Genomic DNA, 13,907 nt, shown 5'->3' with positions numbered 1-13,907 from the left:
GCTCGGCTTTTAAACAGTTGGTGGCAGATGGCAAACTCCATCCAGATTTTAACAGATTTCATTTACTCAGTTGAACATCATGACAAGCCATCAGAGGAACCAAGCGGTTTATGGTAGGAAGACATTTCAAGCAACTCTGGTCACCAAGTACAGACCAGAACAAAGCTGCTTTCATTTCAGTGACAAGCAAGTACTTGAGGACACTTGATACTATTCACAGGAACGGGGGGGGGGGCGGGAAGGGAAAAAGGGAGACAAGTAAATTGTCACTGGCCTCTCTCTAAACTAAATACAAGAAAAGTTAATTCAAGACTAGCCAGTCAGGAGCCTCACTGCATTAAACCATCAGCTGCACAACATTCATAATAGATACTGCACGGTGATGGAATAAAGGCTGTTACAGAAGTGCTATTTTTAGCTAACCTCCTAGCCAAACACCTTTTAATGGGGAGACCAATTTTTTTTTCCTCCATTAAGAGAAACCTTATCCAACTTTCAGCTATCAAAAAACTAGAATTGGTGTTAAACCACAAAGGCTCTCATTTGAGAAAGTGCTTATTAGTTTTCCAGCTTGTTCACATAATGCCTTGGATCCAAGATAGCTAAGCATGATGTCTAGCAACTCTCCTCAGTGTTACTAAACTCATCTTTTATTCAGAAAGCTCCTTGTAATGAGAAGTACATCACACAGAGAAGGGGACACCAAAAAAAAAAAATCAGCCAGACTGTAACTATCCTTTATGATGAACTAGGGCTTATACATCAGTTATAAAATGAGCTGGAGTGAGGTGTTATGAGCAAGTAAAGAATTAAGCATGGGTCAAGTCAGAAGCTGAGACTTACTTTCATAAGCATGGAAGAAAGTGTGGAAGAGCAGGCTGTGACAACAAGAAAATAAAAAGCCTGCCAAAAAAGCAAGAAAATCTTGTTCTGCCTTATTCCCCTTCGTTTCTGCGTGTCTCACTAGTCAAATATAGCTTGTGATTATACACAATACAAGATGTAGTGCAGGGATTCCTGTTAATGAAGTGTCACCATCAGCCTGCAAAACCACTTCAGCTACTAAGCCATCAGTTGTTGAACAAGTTTTCTTGTTAAATCTTCTATCTAAGTTTCAGGCTAATCAGTTCACCAGGATGTCATTAGATGACAGTTTTAAGTCTTTTCCTGACAGTTTTTCCCCCAGATATTTCTCTTGCAATTTCAGCTCTGCTTGAGATAAACACATGCGAGTTGTCAGCTGGTAGCTTTGACACTGCAGCAACAAGGGCAGAAGTAAGAGTGGTCATTTCCATTAGCACCTGCACTACTCCTCCCCCCTTGGAGCGAACCCCCACTGACATACATCGGCATCCATCTTCAATATTTTGTAATGCAAACTCTTAGAACCAACAATTAATTTCTAAAGGCCATTACAGGTGAGCTAACCTGACATCATACAAAGTTAACCAAATACCTTGTGCCAACAACAGGGGAAAGGAATCCAGAAACTGCACCTAATTTCTAGCCATCAGTAGCACAGGAGTTTAGTCACTTCAGTAGCTCCTTTTGGACAGGGACTAGACAAAGCTCTGGCACCATCACACAGGGCCTGTCAGGGGGACATCCCCCTTACCTGGCAGAAAACAAGACCTCCTTTGCCTGCCAAGAGGACATTCAAGGATGCCCTATTAGCCTGAAGCTAAGATAGAAACCCAGAATCCATGTTTGGGACTACTGCTGTGCTTCTAGAATAAAACCAGCTAGGATCACCCCCACCCAATGCTTCCTGAGCTGCTAGATGGGTCCCATCATGACAGATACTGAAACATGTTACTGTGGCCTGGAAACCACCAACCTATCTAGAGGCTCCTCACAGTGCTTGGGCATCTTAATGGAAACAAGCTATTTGAGCGGACATCTGCAGAGGTGTCTGAAGCATAGCAGCTGCCCTGAACTACCACTTTCCCCCCCCCCCCAGACTCCAGCAAAGCAAGAGGAAAGTCAAATTAGTTGTGCGTGGCAAAAACCTCATAGAAACCCAAGTTTCTCACCTAGGCGTCAGCTTTTGTGATTCAGGTAAAGCTTTCTGTAACAGTTTAAGGGACATTAGAAGGTGAGATTAAGCTGCTGCCTGTTTAGCTAATAACAGGCTCATTGCTAAACAGAAGCAAGACCTGTTTAGTTAAACATTTCCCAGCCTCTCTCCTTTCTCATCTCCTGTGAAATTCAAGAGGGAAAGTTTTTCAAGTCCTTAGACAAATACAATCTGCCTCTGTAGATGTGGAGTTTCGCAGAAGGTACCTCCCAAATCATAAGGCTGGTCAAAATTTGGAGGATGCTGTTTTGCAGATACGGGTTGGTACAGATGAAGCACAAGAACTTAAATAGTTTGTTGGGGCAGGGCAAGAGCTGGGACACAAGCACATTTGGCACACAAGGAGAGTGCATGGCTGGGATCAAAGTTTTACCTTCCTGTATCAGGTTTACAGAGTGGAGTTGCATCTATTTATACCAATATAAATACCTATATTAAACTCTGCCCTGCAAAGACTTCACTTGTTCTGCCATTACACTTCTGTCCCCTGAAAACATGACGTTACAGGTTTGGCAATTCAGTAGAGAAATGCAATGTGCAAGAGGTGCACAGAACTGGGAGTATTAACTTTTGCACAGTAAACACCTGCTTTTTCACATTCATTAGGGGGATTATTGTAGTCCAGTGCTACTCTTGTGTGTGCTACAGAAAGTCTGTTTTGAACCAAGCAAATTGTAGGTCCTGGAGAACAGTCACCCCACAATATTTAGCAGACTGCAATGTAACCTCATCAATGCATTAATAGCAGTCATTTTTAGCTTAAAAAAAAAAAATCACAATCTGTTCATGCATTAAAGGACATCAAGGCAAGGATCAGATCTTGGGGCCAACCAAATCCCTGCTTCAAAACAAGGTATGGCAAAGCATTGCTTACCTGATTCAGATTAAGTATACACAATGTACAGGACAACATTTGAGCCACTGCCTATGACTAAGTCCCAAATGAGTAGGCCCCTCTGTGCCATTGCTAAGTATGGTGGGACTCCATGGCATACCTCAAGGCAACACTTGCATCGCAGATCCATGCTAGAGCACAGCGTTGATGCCTCCACGGTCTCCATATCTTGCACAGCTATCACCATAAACCCTCTCCCCACAGAAGCAGCTCAGAAGAGCTGTCACAGTGTGTTCAGGGTGAACAAAGGTGCAAGCTGATTCCCACAGGAGGTGGAATTTTCAGACTTGCCTGATTTTTTTCCTTCCTCCCCCTTCTTGCAAGTGAAGGAATGAGAAGCCCTGGCAGCTTAGAAGAACTACCTCCTTCCCAGGCATATTACAAGTACAATTACAACTTCTAGAAACACTACGAGCAGATTTCTCTGGGTGTTACAGTGAAATTTCTTCTTTTTTTTTTTTAATGAAAAGGGAACTGGTTTTCCATAGATACTGATTATTAATATCCAGTAATGAGCACTCCTTTCTCACTTCTCTGTTGGGACCTGTTGAAGTTATCCACCCTTTCAGATAGTTATAGTACAGCTTCCAGGTGGTCTGGAGTTCACAGTGTCAAGGAGATTCAGAGATTAAGGAATGCGCTGGGTTTTGCAGTAATTAGAGGCTACATGACTGAAGGCTTTCTGCCCAGCCCCCAAAACTCACTACAGTTAAAGCCTTCCTATAATACAGAAAGAGAAAATAAAACTTTAGAAGGGAGCTACACTAGCACTCCAGGTGGAATAAATACAGCAGAGTAAGACTTAAAAGCCCAGAGACTACAGCTACAGCATGCAGACTTACAGGAAAGTTCTGCCCACAAGAGACTCTGCAATGGTGACACTGAGCTTGCTCGTGGTCTTGACTTGAAGTCTGTGCTACTGAGGAGCATGGGGAGGCCCCATCAGCCATTCAAGAGCACAGCTGCTAGCTACATGCTTAAACATAACAGGCAGATTTCCTCACCTGGGATGAAAGTTGAATGCTGCCTTAAGTATAATTAAAATATATCCGTAGTGTTCTGCACCTCCAGCCTTGCAGTCAAGCCACTCACCGCATGAGAACATCAGAACAAGTACAGGGCGCTGCCTAAGCTTCACCCATTGCTGCTTTCACAGCAACCGTCCCTTCTGAGACAGCTTTGGTAAGCAAGTCTTCCCCTGAGGAGAGCAGGGTGTTGCTACAGCAGTGTGGTTCCCAGGGTAAAATCCTGCCTCCTGGATGCCCCGGTGCAGGCTCCTGCAAGTTGAAACCACTCCACGTGCAGCAGCCAGTTCAAGAGGAGGGAACAGGCCTTTTTGTGCACGCTGCTCCTCCTCAGAGCTCCAACCAGTTTGAAGTCAAACTTTGCTGTTGCACTTTCAGACCTTTGCCTTTTCTTCCAGATGTTAGAAAAAAGAAAAACTTTGCCCCCGTGTTAATCTTAATGTAGCTTTTGCATTGTGCATGTAATAAAACTGAAGCACAACCTGGAAAGGGGAGGAAAGAGAGCACCTCCAGTAATTTAAATCTCTGCTGTGTTAGCAAAACCCCCTCGAGTTATGAAGGCCATATTTAAGTTCCCCAGCTAATTAACTGCCAGAAAACAAGTTTAGTTTTAAGGAAACCGTTTTCAGCATTTGACTTTAAGGAATCTTTATTGTAATACCACGTTTCTTATTCACCATTTGAGTTTCATAACCAAGAAAAACAAACTAGCTCAGACTGCTAACCACAACGCCAGCTTTACAACTGTACGCTCTTTTCTGGTGCAGCCCATTTCAAGGTCTAATATACTAGTACCTAACAGAAAACATCATATGCCTTCAAAACTTAAACAAAAAATTCAGTTACGAAACCTGCCACCTCTGCACAATTTCCCCTCCTCTACCACCGGCTTTGGTACCCCACCTAACACCACAGAGAACATTAATTCAATCTAAGAGAAATATTTAATATTTTCTCTGTGCAATACTCTGAGGTGACGTTGACAAACGCCGTGTATGCTTTTCCGACTCTTGTCAGGCCTCGGCAAAGCTTTTTGCAGTGAATAATTAACTTCCAGCTGTTTGACAGCTTTGCATGTCATGGCAGCCAACTCAAGGACTCCAGCTCCAAGTCAGCTCCTCTAGCCTCACTTAAAGTTGGCTTCTCAGCTTGGTCAGGGATTGGAACTGTTTTGCATTGTTTAAACTTGCTTTAAACCAACCAAATTCAGCTTCAGTTAAGTCATGAAAGACCCTTTCATTTCAGTTTAAAGGCCTTAGTGTAACCTGGGGAAAATTCTATAGATCTTTATTTTCTCAGATAGGAAAAGCCAAACCCCTCTAATGTCTCTATCACTGTTTACCAAGAACAGGCTGTAAAACAGCATGATGGGACCCCTTCCCCTTTGGGAGTGGACCTAGCTACAACATAGTTTGGTGAAAACATTTGAGGAAGGCAATAGTTTTGTAGGCATTTTTAAGAAAGAAGGTATAAAACATGATAAGTAGGCAGGTGATTTCAGAACAAGGAAAAAGCTAGCATGCTGCACACAAGCTCCAACATTTCAGATGCTGTAATTTTTTCCCCCTTTCTGAAAGTCCAAAGTTTTGCATCATCTTTAAGCAGGGTGAAATGAAGCGCCCAGAGTTTTGCCAGTATTATTTCACTTTGTCCAGCGAGCGCCTTGTGCAACCAACACATCTGCTGTGGCACAGCCACGGCTTCCTCCCTCCAGGAACCAGCACAGCTCACCCCGCGGCTTGCCTAACGCTTCACTCGGGTATACCCACAAACAGTCCTTGGTCTTGGTGGTATCAGCAATCCATTTCAACAATATTTTAACCCAGAATCCAGCCAACACTAGATTTTCCTTAGGATTCAACCAGGTTTTTAATATTGAAGAGAAACAGTTTCACAGAAGCCACTGGAAGGGGAAGGAAAGGAAACAGTACAGTAATTCTATCTGAAAGTTAAACATTATCTTTCCCTGTGTAGAAGGGGTTTTCTGACAGGCTAGCTGATTAGAAGTTGTTTAATATCACAGTGGCAGAGTAAGTCCAGAAAAACTAAGAATTTTTTTTTTTTTTTTAAAAAGGATCACCTTTTTTTGTTTTACAAAGGGATTAAACAGCAATTCAGCAGACAACCAATGAACTCTTTTCTCTGAATGCTTTAAAAGGACTGAGAAATGAAGGATGCAATTATTAACAGATTAAAGGCTGCAGGCATTCTGCTACAGCTAAGTTCTGCCAGAGAACTACTACAGGATGAAGGTTTTTATTTTTAAAGAGCTTGCATGATCTTGCAGAGAAGTCTTCAGAGAATGCAGTCACACAAGAACTGTTCAAAGTACCACAGCAATAACCCATCACACCCCCTTTCCACAGCTATAGAAAGCCCCAGCTGACCACCACGTAAGCCACATGCTCAGAAAAAACAGAATGGAAGAAGTTACTTTTGATTTTCGTTGCTTCACATACAACAAGAGCAGCAAAAAGCAGACTTCAGAGTTTGAATTCTCAAGGAAAGGCTAGGCTCTCCTTAACAACAGCAGAACCACTATCTGAAGACTCTTTAGGGAGATGAAATACAAACCCTGGCCTTGGTCAGATGGTGGCTGGATCTTTGCTTTTATCTACAGGATATGGTACTTGCAGCACAGATCATCAGCACTAGCTGTGCCTTCAGCCTTAGTCAAAGGAGCTAGCAGTATTCCCCTGGCATCCCTCCAACCCCCAACATCAGCAAAAAAGCATTAGGACATCAAGCCATCTCCTGTACTTTAACATGAAAGACACTGTCAGTTGTCTCTCCAACAATTTCCTACCAGATTAGCACACCTGGCTCTTCAGGCATGTAAGAAAAATATTTAATATACTTTCAGGTTTAAAAAAAGACATAACCTTTTGAATATTGCTTATTGCACCGTATTGAAATAGTAAGAAACAGGGGATTTCTGGTGGTTATCAAACAGGCTGGTACAAGTTTACCGTTATCTGTTACAGTAGAAGGGAAGATAAACTAACAGCATACAGAGACTGAGCCGGTATTACGGACATGATGTAGTTCACCTCGGATGAAAGGCCAGCGCTGCACACAAAAGCCGTTGTGTCTCAGCACCAGGCTACAGACTCGAGGGCTCTCCCTGGCCTCAGAGCAGTGCTATGAAACCAGACGCCCGCACGCTAGCTCTGCTCTCATCAATGGTACAGCATTGACAAAAAAGTAACGATTGCTCTCATCCACATGCACAAGGCCAGGTCTTATCAGGAACGCAGAGCTGACCGAGCAGCACCTATCCCAGCACTCATCCTCCATCGCAGACACTGTCAGGGAAAACGTCATCCTCACGCCTTCATTGCCCTGCGATAAGCTCACCCCTTTGGAAGAGGGGACGGTGACTGAGCTCACAGTTCGAGGAGCAATTTAAGCCTGGATAAGCTGACATGGAGGTAGGCTTGTCCCTCCCCCTTCTCCTGCTCTGAGTGCTCTCCACCCCAAACATTACCTGGCACCAAGATAAAAGAACAGCTCACTTCCAGGCTACTTTGCAGTTATTTAAAGCAACAGCCCCTTATGACCCCAGCTGTTTGATTCAACTGTCTTCTTGCTCACACTATCACCTAAGCTTAATAAACTCTACTTTCAGCTTGCTTTACTTGGCAGCTGGCACTAGGCCTGATCTCTTCCTCCTCAACATACAAGTCTTTCAAACTACACATTCAACAGCAAGACACTTGAAAAAGTTGCAAAAATTCGCAGTAGTACTCAGGAACAGGAAGCAATAGCCAAAGCTTTAAAAAGAAAATATAAAAAAAAGAGGGGGGGGAGGAGCACTACAGAGGAATTTAAAGATGAGAGAGCACCTCAGAAGATCCTCAGCATGGTGAGGACAGAAGAGAGGGAAGAAGATAAACCCCCTGCTAACTGGTGGTTGTGTTGCGCAGAAGAAACACCTATTTTGGAGAATTCATGCCCACAGCAGTCTTTGCCTGGAAACACATAACCGCCACATGCTCCTCACCAGCGCTACGTTTATTAATGGGACTACACTGCTTGGGAACTACCACCCATTTTTGTCTAGGGAGACTCTTCGGTGAGGTTGGCCTCCAGATCGGTCACCCAACAGTTACTGTGGATAAGGAAGATTTCCACACTAGGAAGTGTGGGGAAACTTTTACCAAACAGGCTGAGTGTCTAAAGGAGCACGTGAAGACCAAATGTAGTTTTACATGACATGAGTTTCCATGGGCCCCTGGGGATACTGGAGGTGGAAACGAACCTGCACACTATTTAGTTTAAATAGTGTTAAAAGTTATTATTTGCCAAGTGAATCCAACAATCGCCAGCCTTCCCCTCCCCCCCACCTTCTGAGCCTTTAAGACTTATGTAAATGCTGCCAGGCCCTCAATCTTAGAACATTTAGAACATGAAATCATCCTTTAAAACAGCAGCCAAGACAGTACGCTTATGAAGGGCACCGAGATGAATGAGATCTGTAGGACAGCTCTCTTCACATCCTGTTTGGACAGTGGCACTTGCAAGAGTGAAGTATCATCTTTCAATCTAGCAAACAGCATCCAAAACCTTCTGGAGAAACAGTGATCAACATTCCCTAATGAAAATTCTTCGCTGAATTTACTCAACAGCTTTCAGCAGTTTTGATTTAGTAAATACATTGCCCACCCTCTTCAAATGAGATTGAGCTCACAGCTAATATCCCTTGCTCTCAACATACTGGTAACTGCTGAGTTCTCACTGGAAGCAAGTAAGTTTGAGAAAACTAATGATAAAATAATGTAAGTCTGCATGGTGTAAGCCAGAAGGCGTCTGTCTGCAGAAGGACAACAGGTCACATTTGATACAGTGGGGAACAGTGCTGAGCCTGACCGCTGTTTGCTCACTGGCACATTCAAGACTGGAGGCAAACAAGCACCGTCATTGTTTTAGGGCCATATGTCCCACACAATGAAGCCTCTGCTACCACAGCTGTCACTTAGGATTTTAATTCATCCTTTCACATTTCAGCAGCCCAGTAAACCCAAAGAGCAAGGGCACTTCACAGACCTGTTCCAGGCTATTTAAGGGTTGGTGCCTACCCTGCAGTTTTCCATGGCACAGAGGTGCCTAAATTAGACCAAAAAGAGCAAGGGCAGGGATCAGAAGTGGCTGGTAGCACCAATTAGTCTATCCTGCTTCTCAGTGCTTCTCATGCTCGTTCACAGACCTCTGCGCTGTGGGCAACCCCAACTCACTATCGCATCCCCACCATACCCTGCAGGTGGGAAATCAGGGTCATCAGCCAGACTCCGTGTACCACGGTCCGTTATCTGAATGCCACTATAGCTGTGACATTAATTTACTCTAAACCAGGCAGCCAGGAGAACTGACTTGAGCACATAAAGACAAAGTTGCAGCGCATACACATCAAACAGCTATTCTCAGATTCAAACAGCTACGAACTCCAGGCACTACAGACTGCAAATACGATCCAGGCACTGTGGATGCATTCAAGTTCCTTCTCAATCAGGAGCTGCTGGTAGGAAGGGCTGAATAATCTGCAGCGGCTCATCTGGCCGTGGCCAGGGAACATGGGAGAGCAAGTGTCATTAATTAGACCCTGCATCCTTGTTCCTCACCTCAGATGTGCCCAGTGCAAGTCTTCACTTGCTGCAAAGGAGAAGTGCACTATTTGTTTACACAACATTTACAAAGCATCAGCACAACCTGCTTTGGGATTACTATTCTGTCTCAATCTTTAAAAGGCTGATGTGACCAGTAAAACTGTACCTGTTAATATCATAGCAAAGTTTTAGCTTGTTTCTAAAGATCATGCCTCACACAAAGTTGGAGCAGAGCACAATTATACACTTCTGCCATACACTATTTCCTCTAAGCATATGGAGATTAGCCCTCACCTCAGTGAAATTCCTGCAGAACAAGTTAAGTGGCAGTGCTACATATTTAACCTTTCCTTCCCCTTTCACCCATTGATACAAGTTTACACTTGAACCAGATCTTGTTAGCCTGAGACACGCTGTTACTGTTTTAGCCAGAATTATTTAGGTGTGTTCCCCCAGAATAAGGCCTCTGCAGATCAGGTGATGTGCTTCTCAAGGCTAGAGTTACACAACAAGAGAGAAGCCAAAGAAAATTATCACAATAGCTTTCTGACCTGCAAAGAATCCTCCTTTACCAGCTGCAGGGAAATACTTAACACCAAAGAACACTTTCCATGGTTACCACCATACCCCGACACCAAAGCCACCTAACAGCCTGGTTCTATCTTAAGTCAAGGTCCACCTTTAAAACAAACCAACTCTTGTCGTGCACTTTTCCCCCACATGCTGCTATTTTCCTCCAATCAAATGTCTTTTGCTGAAGGTCAATATAGGTTATGGAAAGGTGCAATTATAAGCACACAGAACTGTACTTTGAAACCCTGCTCAGCCTGCCACAGAGTGGTACCATCATCTTAAAACGAGCACAATTAAAACTGAAGTTTGCTAATTGATACGGTTTTGTCTGTGTAAAAGTACAAAGTAAATATTACTTTGGACTCCATTAAATCCTTGACATTCTACGTGTTAGAGAGGATTGGGCAGGATTTGATCATATCTGATTTGGCCATTTATTGCATTCTATTGTTTTTATTGCCAGGCTGGTTCGTTTTTTGGTGTGTGTTTGTTTTGGGGGGGTTTTTTTTGTTCTTTCATTGTTGTGTTTTGGTTTTTTTTTGTTTGTTTGTTTTAAAGTTGGCATACCAAAAAGTTTCCACGCAGAGCACTGATGTAAGCAATAAAGAATCCATCAGAATAAACATGATTATAAGAAAAGAAGTCTCTGGAAGCAGGATGACCAGGACAAACACTGCTGTCAAGTACAGGCATATTTAAGTCTCTAAACAAGAAAGTTGCTTCAAAAGCCAAGCTTGACAGCCCCAGGAAAAGGCACACTGTACTTTTAGATAAGCTTCTGTTAATAACTATGTTCTGTTGCTACCAAAGTTCTGAAAAGGAAAGCATGTTGTGCCATACATTTTATCGAGGCCCACCCACAGGGATCTTCCTTCTCTGCCAGGCAGATGACAGCTCCCATGCCCCCGCTGCGGAGAGGAGAGCCCTCGGCACTGCTGCAGCGCAGGCAGGAGGAGATGCTACCCCAGGCACGTCAGGAGATGGGAAAGCCCTGAGGCTTCGCTCCCTCTTGCCCCAGCAAAGGCACCTCCCGCTACTTCCCACTGCCTCAGCTTGGAGGAAGTGCCCGGCCTTGTTTGGTTTCACTTGATGGCATATGATGGCCCAGTTATAGCAGAAATGAAGCCAATTAGAAAGCCCAGATTGTGAAGTCACCCTTAGCACAGCTACAGCCGGTACAGCAACAGTGGGAGTTGTAGTTGCACAAAAACCGTTCTTTAATGAGCAGGACTAACTTCACCACTGTCTCCAGAAGAGTTAGAGCACCCAGTGCCACCACTGAAGGCCAGAAGAGGAGACCTATCCCAAAGCACAGTTCAGCAAAGGGCAATATGACCAGCTCCGCCTCTTAAGTTTGAGCTCTGCCTACAGCACTACACCTCATCAGCGTTATACAAGGAATACCATCCTGCACTTGGCAAAATGAATGAGGCTGATTACTTGTAGCTTGCTTCCTCTTGGCTGTGCTGTGTTGAAAGCCTGCAACGTTTGTCAAGTTTGACTGGAGAGCGTTGGCTCCCAGTGGGGGCACAGGGCAGCGGTGGCCCAAGCGCAGCATGCCACCAAAGCTCCGTGAGCAGAAGGAAGAGCATCGCTGTGGGAAGAGGTGAGAACAGGGACTCGCAGATGACCACGACAACAGAAAGAGATAACTCAAGTCCAGAGAGGAAGAAAAGGGAGAGTGGAACGGGAAAGAAAGCGAGGGACTAAAACAAGGACAAGGAATAAAAGCAACAGCAGCAACAAGCTTAGCCCAGTAATTGTGCTAGGACACAGCAAGGAGGAGTCACGCAGATTAAATAAGTGGTTTGACAGAAGCTGTCTTCTCCAGGAAGTCCCTGTCCTGCTTGCCTACAGTTCAGCTGGGAAGTTTCAACATGCCCTTGAGCCCGTAACCCATCACGCAGGATAATCAGGACAGCTAGAGCCACTCTGACATAAATCCCTCAGCAGAAAGCTTAGACACAGCACGGGAAAGGAGGGAGCTCCTCTTGGAGCAGACCCTGCAGAGAACAGATGGCTCATTTCAAGAGGCAGCTCCTAGAAAGATTAAGATGCTGTAGGTCCCCCAGCAGCCAGGATGGAGGAGGGGGCAGGAGCATATATACCTTCCCCTCAAGAACAGGTTCAGCAGTGACCTACCCAGGTCAGCAGTGCCAAAGGAGCTCCTCTGAGAGCGGCAGGATTAGGCAGGCACACAGTGAACAGGGCAGGGATGCTACTGTCAGTTCAGCAGGAGGAACTTGCCCAGTGATAGCCACATCTCGATAGCATTTGCCAGCAGCTGATTTGATTACATAAGAAAGCTCTGCCTCAGAAAGGCCAGAGCCCATCCAGATTGTATGTTTTAAATTCTTAAAGCAGAGTACAGACAGTCATACAGCTCATTAAGATTGCACTCAACAAACCTCCAGAGGCAGCTACTGTTTCCTTCTCTCACCAGAACACCTACCTCCACCACTAACAGACAGAAATCCTCTCCACCCCTTGTCAGAGGGGTGCTGCAAGGATATAATTATTTTTTGAACCAGTCAAAGCTTTAAGACTCACTATTCATTTTCACTGTTGTATTTCTCTCCAGAAGACGTGGCTCCCCAAAGCAGTGCCACTTAGCAGAATACCAACACACCCGTGAGGTGCGTGCGCATCAATCCAACAGCCGAGGGCTGGACAGAGCCACCAAAGCCAGCTCACCCTGCCCCACCGCAGCCAGGGCACCTGCTCGTGCTGCTACCACAGGGTAGTTACACAGCTTTCAGCCCAGGGCTGTTTCTCAGGAAACACTAGCCTGAAATACAGCCAAATCTCATGCTTCATTTGAAAGATGGGCAGTTTGGAGAGGAAAAAAAAAAAACCAAACCAAAAAAACCCCACTGCTGGCAAGTAGGAGGCTTTCTATAGCGAGAGAAGAGAGGCTCCGTCATCAGCCTCTGCAAAATGGAAACAACCTTTACAGGGCTTTAGTCACTTGCATTGGAAGTGGCATTTTGCTGGTGAAAAGTTACCTATGGAAGAGTCTCATAATACTCTGCCTATTTCTGAGCTGGTTAGCGTGCGGGACATGGGGAAAAACTATGTCTGAGTGTGGAAACCCAGCCTATTTCAGGGCCCAAATCTACTCCACAGACTTTACAGGCTTTAAAAAACCCAGCATCCATCAACTCTGGGCAGCTACCTGGTCACGCTAGAAACGCAAACAAACTGGAGACACTATTCCCACCTTCACCCCGCGCACACCTGCGGCCAGTGCCCAGCCCACCCAGGCCAGAAAGCTCAGGCAGCCGCCCGCTCGCCCTCAGCCCACAATAGCGGCCTCAGCTATCAGACATCGTTACTCATTAATCAGGGAAAATTCAGCAACAGCAGCGCCTTGAACAGAACCGGCTTGCCCAGGCAGAAACTCCGCCCGTGCAGGAGAGTCAGAAAGACGTTCCAGCTTCTTACTGAGCACCAAAGCTGGGTACGTTCAGCCAGGGCCGAATCAGCTGGGGGTTAACCCAAGACGTGCCCTGTTCTCGCACCCTACAGAGGGGAGGAAAGGGGCAGCTCCCAGCCTAGGGGCCCTTCTCTCCCTGAGCTCCCCCCGCCCCCAGCCGGCCGGCGGCTGCCGGGCCCCGCGGCGGCTCACCGTGGTGGGACATGGGCAGCACGTCGTTGCCGGTGCCGCGGTAGTTGTAGATGACGGCGGCGGCGGCGCCGCGCTCGGCGGCCAGGCGGATCTTGTCGGCGAAGGA

At 45.5% G+C, this 13,907-nt stretch overlaps 1 protein-coding gene across 1 annotated transcript in view; it reads right to left on the bottom strand.

The window, feature by feature from the left end:
- RNF128 (ring finger protein 128, E3 ubiquitin protein ligase) overlaps positions 1-13,907 on the bottom strand; it is a 38,651-nt gene that overhangs the window by 13,634 nt on the left and 11,110 nt on the right. The window lies entirely within an intron of this gene.

The sequence above is a fragment of the Aptenodytes forsteri genome, unplaced genomic scaffold, assembly GCF_000699145.1.
Source record: "Aptenodytes forsteri isolate BGI_AS27 unplaced genomic scaffold, ASM69914v1 Scaffold143, whole genome shotgun sequence".
Lineage (NCBI taxonomy): Eukaryota > Metazoa > Chordata > Aves > Sphenisciformes > Spheniscidae > Aptenodytes > Aptenodytes forsteri.
The sequence above is the reverse complement of the archived record's forward strand: the minus strand, read 5'-3'. Positions and strand labels throughout refer to the sequence as shown.